The sequence below is a fragment of the Sapajus apella genome, unplaced genomic scaffold (assembly GCF_009761245.1).
Source record: "Sapajus apella isolate SASKATOON/1434 unplaced genomic scaffold, GSC_monkey_1.0 scaffold28, whole genome shotgun sequence".
Taxonomy (NCBI): domain Eukaryota; kingdom Metazoa; phylum Chordata; class Mammalia; order Primates; family Cebidae; genus Sapajus; species Sapajus apella.
This window is the reverse complement of record NW_022436968.1, coordinates 267,997-283,849: the sequence shown is the minus strand read 5'-3', so window position 1 is coordinate 283,849 and position 15,853 is coordinate 267,997. Positions and strand designations below refer to the sequence as shown.

Sequence of the window (15,853 nt, the reverse complement as noted above, 5' to 3'; positions counted from 1 at the left end):
GAGTCCACCGGATTTGGGTCCGTAGGAGCTCTCCGATAGTGCAGCACAAAAGCAGAAGCAGGAGACATGTGGGAGACCACTGGACAACCTCCTCATTAGCCTCCTGCTGTTTTTACCTACTTGTGTGTGTACCTAATAGAATTTTTCTTAACATGAAGGTGCAACATGAAGATTTAGCATTTTTTTCCAATTTAGTCAGCTTCCTGGTTTTCATGCAAATTGGTCTGGAGAGAGCATTTTAAGTAGATAAAACAAATTAGCAAAAATTGTATTAAATTTATCACCTTCCCCAGTTCCACCACTATCAGTCAACATTGCCTGCTCTTTCCCAAGGACAGCAGTGATGACGGCAGAGAAACAGCAGAGGCAATAAGCTTATGCCAAAATGAAAATAGAAGAAGGGAGAATAAGAACCTGTCTCAATTGCTCTACAGAGCTGGAGTGGGAAAGTTAGTGTATGTGAAAATGTGTTAGGATATGTGTTTAAAATGCTGATTTTCAGGCCCTGCCTTCAGAGAGATCCAGGAACCTGTATCCTAACACGTCTTCCATGTGATTCTGATGCAAGCAGCCTAGGAAGCTGACTTTTCAAAATAATCGCTCTGAAGTATGTAAATATATTGAGTAAACATACTCTCATTAGAAGATCAGAGATACCACAGAAGCAAGCTATTTCATGGCACTTAGTCCCACACTGAAGGTATTCCTAAACAGAAGTGTTTCTCAAGCTTTAGGGATTGTTAAAATACAGATTGCTGAGCTCCGCACCATTTCTGACTCCGTAGGTCTAGAACGTGGCCAGAGAATTAGCTCTAACACGCTCCCGGGTTCAGAACTCCTGCTCTTCAGCTTCATAGAATTATAACACAGTCCTTGGGTGTGCGTGGCCTTGGGGGAGGCGGGGAAGAAGGATGAGTTCCAGGACACCCCACCTCCCCCCCTCACCCCCGCCCCCACCCCTCGCCTCCACCCCGACCCCGAACCTCCCCCACTCCCACCCACCACCTCACCCCTTGGCTTCCATCCCCATCCCAAGCATAACCTAATCCGCGCATAATCAAGTCCCGCAGTTGACCCTGCCCAAGCTGCCAATGTGAAAAGTTGGTCCTCCACACACGGAGGGTTCCTATCCCACCAATGCTGCTTTCCATTGGTTCAAAAGAATCCGCGTGTATGTGAGCCCAAGAAATTCAAACCCATGTTGCTGAAGGGTCAACTTACTTTACTCTCCTCTGTCAGCAACATGAAGAAAATCATGCTGGTCATTATATGTTTTTTAAAAAGCATTAAAAAAATAGGCTGGGCATGGTGGCTCACGCCTGTAATTCCAGCACTTTGGGAGCCGAGGGGGGAGGATTGCTTGAGCCCAGGAGTTCCAGACCAGCCTGTGCAACACATAGACCCTGTCTCTATTAATTAATTAATTATTTTTTTAAAAAAAGGCACAAAAGATAAAGTAATTCTTTTTTTTGAGACCAAATCTCACTTTGTCACCCAGGCTTTAGTGCAGTGGTGTTATCTCAACTCATTGCAACCTCCGCCTCCTGGGTTTAAGCGTTTCTCCTGCCTCAGCCACCCAAGTAGCTGGGATTACAGGCGTCAAACACCACACCTCGCTAATTTTTGTATTTTTAGTAGAGATCAGTTTCACCGTGTTGGCCAGGCTGGTCTGGAACTCATGACCTCAAGTGATCTGCCAGCCTCGGCCTCCCAAAGTGCTGGGATTGCTGGTGTGAGCCCCTGTGCCCCACCAAAACTAAAGTATTTCTGATCCTTGGTGGCAAATGTCACGCAGCCTTACATACTAAAGCAGGATAATGATTTCACACATCAATTATATCAGGTGGTCTCAAGGCCAGTCCAGGGAGGTCAAGGTGCAGATGTGCAGATTTTGCTCCTTCAATTACATCGCAGTGGTTTTGCACAGCTATTTAAAAACTTCCCTGAGAGGGTTTAAATGACACATGCAGGGGTACCGGGTTCAGGCTTAGCAAAAGATGTTGTTTCAATCTGAGCGTATGTCAGGAAAGAAATAGTTTGAGGGTTATTTCTCCTCCCTAACACTTGGATGTTGTTTGTGTAAGAACCCAAAATGACGACTCAGTTAATGATAAAAATCAGCTTACTATTCTCGTAAATGACTTTCTAACTATGTTTCATAATTACATGCTTGCATAGTGTGTGTTCAACATGACTGTACTGTGAGTCTCTCTAGCAACTAGTTTTAAATTCCTTTAAAATGAGAAACCGGAAAATGTTTTTGTATGATGCATTTATTGTAACAAATTTAAGTGTAAGTTTCCCCCATAATTGTACATTGCATCCATTTTTATAGTGCTTTTTCACAAATATATATTACATGCTGACTTTCAAATAAGAAAGGCTATCACAGGAAATAATACCTGTTAGGTTTTCTTTCTTTTGAGACAGAATTTCACTCTTGATGCCCAGGCTGGAGTGCAATGGCACGATCTCGGCTCACTGCAACCTCTGCCTCCCTGGTTCAAGAGATTCTCCTCCCTCAGCCTCCCGAGTAGCTGAGATTACAGGTGCCCGCCACCACACCCGGCTAATTTTTTGTATTTTTAGCAGAGACAGTGTTTCACCATGTTGGCCAGCGTGGTCTCAAACTCCTGACCTCAGGTGATCCACCTGCCTCAGCCTCCCAAAGTGCTGGGGCTACAAGCATGAGCCACTGTGCCCAGCCAGGTTTTCATATTTTTGTTGGAAGAGTACTACTTTAAATGTATGTGCTCAAGTGAAAATCATTAATTTGGAAATAACAGGTGTTTTATGAGCAAGACAACATTTACAGTCTTTAATAAATTTATAACAATTAGAAATGAAGATTTGTGACCTCAATTATATAGTCACAAGTATTTTTTTTAGGTGAATTTAAGGCAAACAGATTTTGTAAACAAAATTACTGGTGATGAGATTCGAAAATAAATGCCATTTTATTCTTCCACTCTCACATTGGCTAGGGAATAAGAGAGGTTTTACCTCGCAGGTGTTTTAGATGCAAACCAAGTGGTTCTGATCTAGTCACTCTGGGATAACAATGAGATTTCTAGAACCCCATGGGTGTCCAAAGATGCTTCTGTCAAGGAAATAATGGCCACAGTGTGAGCTGCCAAACAGCAACAGATTTCAAAGTGCCTTCTAAGCTGCAATAGAAAAAAAAGAGGATTCCTTCTTTCTTTAAAAAAAAAAAATTATTTGATTACCATTATAAAGAAAAACAAAAAAAAAAAAAAAGTTATTTTTTAAAATTGAAGATATATATATATATATATATATATGGTTTTTAAAGGTACGCAATAAAAGAAAAATGGTTTTCCTTTTTACTTTTCATAACACTCTCTCCTCAGAATTAACCACAGTTAGTAGGTGTTTTGTATATATACACATATAAATATTTTGCATGCATCCCAGTTCACACGTTTCCTTTGTTTTATTCACACAAGTGCAGTCATAACATACACGTAGCTTTACATCTTGTTGAAAAACATATCTTGGGGGCTGAGTGTGGTGGCTCACGCCTGTAATCCCAGTACTTTGGGAGGCCAAGGCAGGCAGATCACTTGAGGTCAGGAGTTCGAGACCAGCCTGGCCAACATGCGGAAACCCCATCTATACTAAAAATACAAAAATTAGCCAGGTGTAGTGGCGCATGCCTGTAATCCCAACTACTCAGGAGGCTGAGACAGGAGAATTGCCTGAACCCAGGAGGCCGAGGTTGCAGTTAGCCAAGGTCATGCCAGTGCACTCCAGCCTGGGCCACATAGCCAGACTCCATCGCAAAAAAAAAAAAAAAAAAAAAAAAATAGAAAAACATATTTTGGGGATCTTTTTATGTCTGCAAATACAAATCTTCCTCAATCTTTTTTTATTGCATAAAATAGAATTGAATGTGTTTCTAAGTTATGTAATCATTCTCTTATTAACAAACATTTAGGTGGTTTCTAATTTTTGCTATTACAAACAATGCTGCAATGTAAGTATATCCATAAGGTAAAGTACTAGTTATAGAATTGCTGGGTCAAAGGGCATATGGTTTGCAATTTTAATAGATATTGTTAAATTGCCTTCTTAAAGGGTTGCCAAGTTTTACTCCCACTAACAGTGAATAAAAGAGCCCATCTTTTATTCATTGGTTCTTTTCTTAATCATTGCTACCAGCTACAGTAAGAAAAGGGGTATGTTCCAAATACTGGCAAGAACCATCTACCGCGTGTAGAATTTGCCTCCATTTGTCAGTGCACCAAAGGACTTGCTGAATTCTGGTGATAATTCTCAAGGGCATCTCTCTAATTTCACTAGTCAGCTTATCATGTGACTACATACTTAGCATATTTATCAAAGGATACCATACCATATGCTAGCTTCCCTAGAGCTTGCTGATAATCTGAAATTTTTCTATCTGTCCTATATTTTATTTTGTCCTTGGGAAAATATAGTCCCAGCATCTGGATGGTAATAATAAATAATAATAGCTTCCTTATATTGGACGATTGCTCTAGGAGCTCAAAACATTATACACATTATCTCATTAATCATAAAGCATCTCTTTAAGGATGGCATTTTCATCTGTATTTCAAAATAACATAGAACTTGAGCCACAGACTGTTAAGAATTTCCCTTAAGGGTCTTCATGAATTAATCAGTTTTATATGTTCTGGCCTTCTGATTTGAGTTCAGCAAAGTTCATGACAGAAGCTCTCTGAGTTCTCTTCATTAAGGAAAGTCTCGCTGCTTTTATAAGACTATAACAAGCAAAATGGAGCAGAGGTCTCCAGATGCGACAGGGAAGGTTGTGAACTACTTTTCTCAAAGGATTTTGCCTTCTTCCATTAAACAGTTACAAAGGGAGTAAAAATCAGGCCACAGGTAGGGAAGAAATCACATTACAGATTAAAGTGTACATTAATCTTAAAATCCAGGAGATTTTCATGGGGGTAATTTAAATGCGACAACTAAACCTATAAAATTTCAGGAGACACTTTCAAGCTTTGATCAGATTGGAATAGAAGGGGATGAACTGAAAGTTTTGCTAGGTTTGATAGACAAGATGTAGGGGAAAACCTGTTATATCGGCCAGTTTATATTACCATGTGAGGCCTAATAACAACGTTGGCAGAACCGTCTTGACAGTGACACCAATTGACACGCACCACCATTGGGAAATCAAGGTCTGGTTACACGGAATTCCTGGCCTGACACAGAGAAGGTTTCCTACAGAAGCCCCATGTGGGCAAAGAGAGACACTGACAGGACTCCGTAGCATTTCCTTTGGGTTTATTAAATTGCCTGCTATAAGTACACAATGGATTGCTCCACTGTTGCAATTCTATTCTTCTCTCATGAAAGTTAAGATTCTGAAGATACACAAAAAGGCAGAAATGCCTTTCACACAGGAAGCCTACTCAGGGATCCTATCCTGTAGTTCTGAGGTTTTAGTAAAGGCTGTCATTGCCTCCTCCGGTTAGAATTTGCAGCAGAATCCTGTGGCCTTGGAGGGGGAAATGCAGTAAAACAAATAGAAAAAAAATAATAATACAAAAGCCCATAAATGAAATCCCCTCTCTTGCTTTATAATTTCGGTCAAGAGTGACTTGTGAACTAGTAGCAGAGATCAAAAGACAGTATATGGACTTTTTTCCAGAAAGAATCCTGGGACAGAATTTTTTTGTTTAACAGATGGGGTTTCACCATGTTGGTCAAGCTGGTCTTGAACTCCCGACCACAGGTGATCCGCCTGCCTTGGCCTCCAAAGTTCTTGGATCACAGGCATGAGCCACCACGCCTGGCCTAGGACAGAATTTTTTAGGATTTCAAATGCTAAAATAGACCCAAGGAATTCAGAAAAATAATGTGCAAATTCCATGGGCTTCAGTTAGCAGAACTGATTTGCTTTCTATGGCAGCAAAATTAGATATGACTATCTTCAATGCTAAAGTGAAGCTTAGCCACATAGCTCAAATTTGTCCTAATTGCAGTGCATTAAAAGGTTTTTCATTGTTTTATTGTTTCAAGCTACTCAAAAATATGCACACTGAAGTAGCTGTACTAAAAAACTATGCCATGTTTGACGAAAAACCTTATGATAACCTGCAATTGGTGTATCTGACACTTGAAAGATTTCATAAATGTGAAGCAATTGCTTTAAACACACATATGCACACACTACGCTGTCCTCACTAGGAAGTGGCAAGGTCAGACTCCAAGGGGTTCCTGTCTCCTGTAGGGTTTGTCATTAGAGAACAAAAGCAAATTGCCAAAGCCTATGTATATGAATTTTCTTTATCCTCCTTTGTTTTGGTTATGGGGCCTATCCTAGTGATTTTACAAAATGCCTGCTGTGTTCCTGAGAAAATAAAACGTGCAAAGCATGCTTCCCTTCAGCTTGTCCATACCCATGGGAGACATCTTGAGTGATTAATAGTTGGACCCTTAACTGCTCCTCTCTCCATTCCTTTGGTGGTTTGGAGTTAATCACAACAAAGTTGTCCTTTCAAGTGAAAATACTGGCAGGTCCCTTTAGGTTTTATTGGGCCCTAGAGACATTTGGCCTAATCTGAATCTGAAGCTTAATTTCCAAAATTTAATTGATCTGATCTTTTTTTTTTTTTAAGCCACTCATACTGCCAAAAATATAGATGACCTTTTTAAAGATCCTTTTAGGCAGTTTCAGTGGTTTGGGAGAGCATTCAGTGCAGAAATCTTTGTATTCTCTAAAACTGGGAGGCCTTTTTATAGACTCACAGAATGAAATAAATTTAGCACTAGAAGGGAGCTCCAAATCATCTATGATAGGCCTATTGTTTTATCAGATAAAATTTCCATGATATAATTTTTTTCTAAATATATACTTTTTGGATAAAGTAATATAAGCATATAGTTCAGACTTCAAAAGGTACAAAACACTGGACAGTGAAAAATAAATGTCTCCCACTACCAGTCATTCAGTTAGCATCTTTGGAGGGAACCGCTGCCACCAGAGATAGTCTATGCAGGCTACGATATCCTTTCAGCAAGAGCTTCAGACCTAACAAGGCCAGAGAAGTCATTAATAATTGTATTTGTTAATTATCATAAAATAATAGTAGACCTTTTCACTTCCATCTCAACTCTTATTCCTTACTAACTTGAACAAGTTAATTAACCTCTCTTCCTCAGTTTCCTCATCTGTGTGATAGAACTAATGACACACACCAGGCAGGATTATCAGGATTATGTGAGGTAATGTACCAAAGTTCCAGACACACGCCTTAATTTTGACTATAGTAAAATGTAATCATTTTTTTTTTTTTTTTTTTTTTTTTTTGGGACGGAGTTTCACTCTTGTTACCCAGGCTGGAGTGCAATGGCGCAATCTCGGCTCACCGCAACCTCCGCCTCCTGGGTTCAGGCAATTCTCCTGCCTCAGCCTCCTGAGTAGCTGGGATTACAGGCACGTGCCACCGTGCCCAGCTAATTTTTTGTATTTTTAGTAGAGACGGGGTTTCACCGTGTTGACCAGGATGGTCTCGATCTCTTGACCTCGTGATCCACCCGCCTCGGCCTCCCAAAGTGCTGGGATTACAGGCTTGAGCCACCGCGCCCGGCCAATGTAATCATTTTTTATCTATCTGCATTCTAAATGTAGAGGACAGAGTTTCATCAAGGTAGGAATGAGGGTAACTATACAAAAGATACAATAAGGAGGAATGTGGTGTGATGTCTGTTTGCATAGCACTATCAGTATTTTTCCCAGCCTTGACGAAGTTGATTGGATTCTTCCTTAATCACTTTCATGTCATTAATAGTTGTCTTTAATCTTCTCCAAGACCACATCACACAACCTGAAAGTCAGAAGTCTCCCTGAAATCCACTACTTTCAAAGGTTGTATGCTGATCATATTACTGAAAGAGTTGGAGAGGAGGGAACTGATCATTTAATAAATTTTGATGATGCAACTAATGTGTGCCAGGCAAAACACCATAGCGAAGATGGTACTAAGGACTGTCTTACTTATGGAGCCGTGAAATTTAAGTGACTGCTTTGTTTCTGAAGACCTAGAAAATCATAGTCTCACTCAAATTTAAGGGTACAATTACAAGTAAAAGAAAATCCAGTCAGACAATTTAAACAACTAAGGGAATGTATCAGCCGATGTGACTGAGGAACCAAAAACTGGGCAGATTTTAAGAAAACCGGTAGCTCCATAATGTCAATCAAAATCTACTTTCTTTTTTCTTTTTTTTTTTTTTTTTTTTTGAGACAGTTTTGCTCTTGTTGTCCAGGATGGAGTATAATGGTGAGGTCTCGGATCACTGCAACCTCCACTTTCCTGGCTCAAGCAATTCTCCTGCCTCAGCCTCCCGAGTAACTGGGACTACAGGCACCCGCCACCACACCCATTTAATTTTTTGCATTTTTTGTAGAGCTGGGATTTCACCATGTTAGCCAGGCTGGTCTCAAACTCCTGACCTCGTGATCCACCCACTTTGGCCTCCCAGAGGGCTAGGATTACAGGTGTGAGCCACCATGCCTGGCCTACTTTCTTTCCACTGCTGCACTCTATCTTCTGTGATGCAGTTTTCATTTTAGGCTGCCTCTTCGAGTGGTAGTCAGAAGCAACCAGAGTTACACACTTCCCAGTTCATAACTACAAAAGCAGAGAGTAACTTTGAAGGAACTCCCATGGATCAGACAGGAATTTTCTTTTCCAAAAACTCCAGCAACTGGCCGGCAGTTGTGACTCATGCCTTTTACCTTGGCACTTTGGGAGGCCGAAGTGGGCAGAACACTGGAGCTCAAGAGTTAGAGACTAGCCTGGGTAACATAGGGGGACCCCATCTCTACAAAACATCAAAAAAATTAGCCGGGTTTGGTGGCCTGCACCTGTGGTCCCAACTACTTGGCAGGCCAAGGTGGGAAGATCTCTTGAGCCCAGGAGATGGAGCCTGCAGTGAGCCGTGATCCCCCCACAGCCCTTCCGCCTGGGTGACAGAGCGAACAGTCTCAAAAAGCAAAACAGAACTCCAGCAACTGTCTCCTTAAGTTTATTGTTCATTAATGGTTGGCATGCCTACTCTGTCACACGGATCGAATGATGTGATAATGCTGATTAGTTTAAGACAGACAGGGGATTATCTCTGGAGACTGGCTATCCAACCCAAGCCATGCTGAAAAACATACTGTTTGTTTAAAGTAGAAAAGGCTCTGTATGGTGAGAAGGGATTTTACAAACGTCAGTGTGAGCTCTTGCTACTGCTTCTCTCTGCATGTCTATTCTAGGTTGCTCTCATAGGCTGGCTCCACGTTTAAGGGCTTTACTTTGTGTTCCCTCATAATTTGACGTTCATGTAGCTGAAGCTTACCATAGAACTCTCACGCTAAATACCTGTGACCCTACAACTCCAATTCTCATCACTTATCTATGACTTTTGTGTCTTAGTAAAATTTTTTCAAACCATATCTTCTAGTTGGCTTGGCCTAACCTATGGATCGGCTCTCAAGAGTAGATCTCCATGCACTGGTCCAATCATCATAACCAGGGGAGTAGGGTCATGTGCTATAAACATGGATGACTAGGCCCATCTGTTCAGCAGGGGAACAGATCCTTTTAGAAGGGAATGTGGGCAGAAAGGCAATTATATACATCTCTAACCAGAAAAATCCCAGGGGTGGAAATGATAGGAAGAAATGGCACCAAATTTAAAGATAAAAGAAAAGCTGCCACCGTGATTCAAAATTAGACAATGTCACTGATCATAGACTTTTGCTATAATTGCTATTTTACCCTTATTATCTCTGAAATTTACAGAACACTGAAACACTTCTTTGAGGAGAAACATTACAGAAGGAAACAATCTTTGATCCAGAAACCTAAAAAGATATTTATGCTCATTATATCTCAGGTGCCGAACAGTGTTAAAGCTAAAGATGATGCCGCTTTTACAGACTCAAAATGAGTTTAAACACTGAAAGAGCTACCAGACTATCCCAGCAGAACATCTCAAAACAAAACTTTATTTCACTCTTAAGAAAATTACCTATTTGTACTTCTTTATTTCCAGGAGGATGTTAGAGATCTTCATCCCACCCCCAACCCAACTCTAGATGTGATCACCAGGAAGGGAGAAGTTTTTGAGTTCTCAGTGGTAGCTGTGGCTCCAGGGAAAGCAGGGTTGCTTGGGTTTTAGAGTCGTACAACCAAAGCTCCGCTAGAGCAAAAGAGGAACACAGAATGCTGGGAATAACAAGTGTTTTTCTGCACTGTCATATGATTCATTCAGGTTGTCTTTCGCCTACATAGCCATCTGACTGGGTACTGTTTTCTTTTCCTTATTTTCTATTTTTAGAGATGGGGTTTTGCTGTGTTGCTCAGGCTGGACTGAAATTTCTGGGCTCCAGTGATGCTCTCTCCTGAGCTTCCCAAGTAGCTGGGACCACAGGCATATACCACTGTGCTGCACTTGATTGGATACATTTTAAAATGTAAAATGAGTACTGAAATGATTTTCCCTAGTCCCCATAAGCCTGGAAATGGATCGAGCTGACGATACCAAAACTTTCCCCTGAGACATGGAAACTGCACTGAATGTTTTCTTGATGGTTCTAATGCACTAAGAATTAAAAGCTCTTGGCCGGGTGTGGTGGCCCACACCTGTAATCTCAGCACTTTGGGAGGCCAAGGTGGATGGATCACAAGGTCAAGAGATCAAGACCATCCTAGCCTACATGATGAAACCCCATCTCTACTAAAAATACAAAAAAAAAAAATTAGCTGGGCGTGGTGGCACACACCTGTAGTCCCAGCTACTCAGGAGGCTGAGGCAGGAGAATCACTTGAACCTGGAAGGCAGAGGTTGCAGTGAAATTGTGCCACTGCACTCCAGCCTCACAACAGAGCAAGACTCCGTCTCAAAAACAAACCAACAAACAAAAAAGAATTAAGACCTCTTTGCCTAGATTACCTCCAAAACATTAAAAATAACAAAATAAAGTGGAAGTAATGAAAAACATAAGACACATAGAGAAAACACTTTTCAAAAAATGTTATTTGACCTATAGCTAATTCTGATTTTAAAAGCAGTTAAACAAATGAAACACAACTTAGTGATGCTTATGACTGAAGAAACCATTGATACTTAAAAGAAGGGAAGGCTTTAGACATAAAGGCGGCATGGAATTTTTTAACCAACATTTCATGCAGCAGATCCACTTGGCCTTCCCATGTCTCAAAAGCTTTGATTTGTGGAAATAATGGTTATGCAATTTCCACACATTGTGCTCCAATCGCAGCATGTAAGCAACAATAAAAAGAAAACAACTAAATGTACTTGAAGCTGGAGATTTTGATAAGGTTTTCTTTTCAATTCACAAAGTTTGTTAACTGTATATTTTTCTAAGGCAACTGAAATATTCCTGCTGAGTTTCAGACAAATATATGTAAAGGCAGCAAAGTGTCTGATTTTCTTAAATGTATCTATGGCAGCAACACTAGTTAATTTAGTTGTGAAAAATTAACCAAAAAGAAACTACCGGACTATAAGAATTCCATAGTTGACAGATTGTTGGTTTTTCTCTTTAAAAAAAAAAAAATATATATATATATATATGAATATATATATGCCATCTGTTTACAAAAGATGAGAAATGTTGGAGAAAATTATTTCCCTTAGGGAATAATCTTATGAACATTCAGAAAGAGGTCTCTGACATTTTCAAGGACAATTTGGTATAAGAACAAGACAGCATCAGGTCTGCATAGTCATTGGCTAAGAAAAACAGAGATGATTTCCTCTAGTCCTTGTTTTAGTTTTACTCTTTGAACTCCAAGTTTATTTATTGTTATTATTTTTAATGTGGCATGGATTGTTTTAAGAATCAACTTGGTTCCCTTTTTTGAAGTTCTTTTTTTTTTTTTTTAAATTTGTTGAGACTGGTTTCTAAAGTGCTCCACCTCCATCACCTGTCATTAGATGGGGGGCTGCAGCTTGGAGAACACTCACAGTTCTGAGTTCAGCTGTGGACAGAATAATGAAGGGCAGCTTCAGAAGGAGACTGAACTGCAGATTTGGAGGTAGGTGGCAATACAGTATTTCAAAATAAAAGCTCCAAGCTGCAGATCAGTGATAAATTGTCATACACTAAGTGTACGTGGAGAAATAAAACTAATCTCTATCCATTTTAATTCTCTTAGAAGGACTTTCCCTCTTACATATAAAATCCTGGGAATTTCCCCCTCCTCATCTAGTCATTTCTATGGGATTAATCATACTTTGGTCACTCGTCACTAGATGGCATTGTGCAATGTTTCTTGACAGCAGTAACTAAATTGGTAAAGTTACAGCTTGGGCTATTTTTTGGTATTTTCTTCTTTGGGATGGATCTAGATAATCTAAATCTGATCCTGGATATGTCATCATCTTTATATATTTTATGAGTTTGGCTTTGTAAATTTTGTGTCTTCTTTGAGAGTCTTTTTCTTAGTATAACTTCCTAGTACATGAACCCAATAATTATTAGTCTTAAATGAACAATAAATAAATTCTTCCTCTAACTTTCCTCCAAGTCACATGTACAAATGTTTACTTATATGTGCGGAAATAAAATGAAGCTCAACACATCTAGGATCTCTACCTAGACATGAAGGTAGAAAAAAATATATGTGAAAGCTTGCTTTATCTTAAGCATGGCCAGTTGAAATCTAGATGTGGATAAGCCATGAAGATAGAGTAATATAAAAATGATCAGTTAAGGCCTTCATAGCCTGTGAAATTCACAATGGAAATATAATAGCCATAAGTAACTAAAATTGATGTAAATATGATAGATATGAATTAGTGGTCACAGTCTTGTACTCTTCCAGACATAAAAAATAATTGTAACCATTTTTATTTGTTGTATTCCCATAAACCTTATGGTACTGAAAAAAGAAATTCTGACTTCTATGCTATCAATAAAATAAGACACATTTTCCCTAATTATAATTGTGACTTAGTGACCTGAGAAATTGTAAATAATAATGGATGACAAAATGAATTATTTGGAGTTAAGCTAACAAGACAGATGACAGATAGATAGATAGATAGATAGATAGATGATAGATAGGTAGATATGAAAGATAAATGCATAGCAGCTAATACAGCATTTGACATTCTGAAGTTATATAAAAACTCTAATATTGATTTGCTATTTTCATTTACTTATTTAAAAATCTGAAAAATTGTTTCTCTCTTTGAATTTGCCTTTTAGTTTTTATTTTATCCATTTGTTCATTCAGCAAACATTAACCAAACACCTGCTTTGGATCTGTTTAATACCAGAGATGCAAAGTTAAGTAGGATACCAAATTTGCCCTCAAAAACTTTTAGTCTTTCATGTTAAGCATCCGTAAAGTAAATATCAGAATCATTCATAAAAGAAGGAGCAAGGGGGAAGGAAAGAGGGAGAAACATAATGCAAAGAGTCTTAGACAAGGAAACAAGATGCAGGCCGAGGGTGGTGGCTCACACCTGCAATTCCAGCATTTTAGGAGGCCGAGGCAAGAGGGTTGTTTGAACCCAAAAGTTTGAGATTAGCCTGGGCAACATAGCGAGACCCTATCTCAAAAAAAAAACAAAGAAGAAAATATGCATGGGTTATGGTCACAGCTCTGCCAGTAACTCATGCTATAACCCTGGACCTCTCTCACTGAATGTTCAAATGAAATAACTTTATAGAAAGGTGCTTTGTGAACTGTAAAATGTTTTTAAAATACGAGTTTTTAAAGCTTCCTCCTATAAGAAACACAGTTTTTTAATAGAACTTTGATCCTTTAGGCCAATGCATCTCCCTTTTAATTTTCTATTTCAAAATTCCAGCTGCATACATAAAACCCATTACCTTTCCAACTCAACTTGTAAAGCAAAAATTAGACAGAAGCACTACAATCTTGGACAGAGAAAAGGCAAAAGGCTAACTTAAATTCCCAGTGATCAAATCAAACTCTAAAACATTAAGATGCTGTGGTTATCCCCCTTTCCTCTTCTACTTTGCTGATTCTTGCTCCTTCTCTTAGTTTTCTGCAAGTGAGAAATGTAATTTCAAGTAAATCTGTTACAATTAAACATGAGGGATGAAAGACCTCCATTCTGGTCCTAGGCCATTACCTTTTCCATACTTTGATGGTAGAAAAAAAACAAAAAAGGTTTGAGTAGATTGCTAAATTAGGAGATTCAGTACAATATCATCTATTCTTAGACTGGTTTAATAGTTCTGCAAAATGCCTATTTTTCATGAAAGGCAGTCATAACATAATCTACAATAGATAAGTCAGAAAATGTTTTGTTTTCCACAGATTGTATGCAGAAATCATTATGTAAGGAATAAGAAACTCAAATGTTTTTAAGGCCGCAAAGAAAAATACATAGGTGGGGGAGAGCATTAGGGAAAAGAGCTATCACATGCTGGGCTTATTCCTGGGTGATGGGTTGATAGACGCAGCAAACCACCATGGCACATGTTTACCTATGTAACAAACCTGCACATCCTGCACATGTATCCTGGAACTTAAAAAAAAGTGAAATAAAATAATTATGTATCTTAAAAAAGAAAGATACATAAAAAGGTTTCCTTGGTCAAGTACTTGACTGGATCCAGGTATATGTAGAAAAGTGTTTTATCTTAATTTCCTGGTTCATCATGTCTTTTACTTTGTTATTACATTAAGCAGTTTGTTGTATGATGACAGCTTGAGGTAATTTTTTTTTTTATTAAGACGGAGTCTTGCTCTGTCACCCAGGCAGGAGCACAGCAGCACAATCTCGACTCACTGCAACCTCATCCTCCCAGGTTCAAGCGATTTTTCTGCCTCACCCTCCTGAGTAGCTGGGATTATAGGCATGTACCATCACACGCGGCCTAATTTTTTTGTAGTTTTTTTAGAAATGGGGTTTCACCATGTTGGCCAGGCTGGTCTCAAACTCCTGACCTCATGATTCACCTGCTTCAGCCTCTGAAAGTACTAGGATTAAAGATCTGATCCATCGTGCCCAGTCTAAAAATTTTTATATTCAATTAAATTTTTTTTCACCCTGCTGCTCATCCCTCAAAAATTATCTTCTTTTTTTTTTTTTTTTTTTTTTTTGAGATGGAGTGTCACTCGTGTTACCCAGGCTGGAGTGCAATGGTGCGATCTCGGCTCACCACAACCTCCACCTCCTGGGTTCAGGCAATTCTCCTGCCTCAGCCTCCTGAAGCTGGGATTACAGGCACGCACCACCATGCCCAGCTAATTTTTTGTATTTTTAGTAGAGACGGGGTTTCACCATGTTGACCAGGATGGTCTCGATCTCTTGACCTCGTGATCCACCCGCCTCGGCCTCCCAAAGTGCTGGGATTACAGGCTTGAGCCACCGCGCCCGGCAAAATTAACTTCTAATTAAGCATTTTGGCTGAAACTGTTCCCTCAATATACTAGAATAACCTGGTTATTCTTGGGCTCAAGCAATTCTCCCACCTCAGCCTCCTGAGTAGCTTAGACAACAGGCATGTGCCATCATATCTCCCTAAATTTTTTTTTTTTTTTTTTGTAGAGATAGGGGTCTCACTATGTTGCCCAGGTTGGTCTCAAACTCCTGGGCTCAGGGATCCTCCTGGCTTGGCCTCCCAAAAGTGCTAGGATTACAGGCCTGAGCCTCTGGGCCCTACCTGAATGATTAGTTTCATGTAGAATAATTGTTCAGACATGGGCTATGAGAAAATCTGGAGGGTTAGAAATAAATGTTTAAAGGCCAAGATACCTATTTAAAATATTATTTCTTTCCTGACTTAACCTTCATTTTTCAGGTTTATGAGATTTTTGTCTTTATTTAAAAC

The 15,853-nt window shown here is 39.4% G+C and overlaps 1 protein-coding gene across 1 annotated transcript in view; it reads left to right on the top strand.

Moving 5' to 3' along the window:
• The first annotated feature begins 11,971 nt into the window (after nucleotides 1-11,971).
• SLC39A10 (solute carrier family 39 member 10) overlaps nucleotides 11,972-15,853 on the top strand; it is a 165,792-nt gene continuing 161,910 nt past the window's right edge. The window contains exon 1 of the mRNA XM_032292582.1: nucleotides 11,972-12,074. The gene's annotated coding sequence lies outside the window, so the exon portion shown is untranslated. The remainder of the gene's footprint in view (nucleotides 12,075-15,853) is intronic.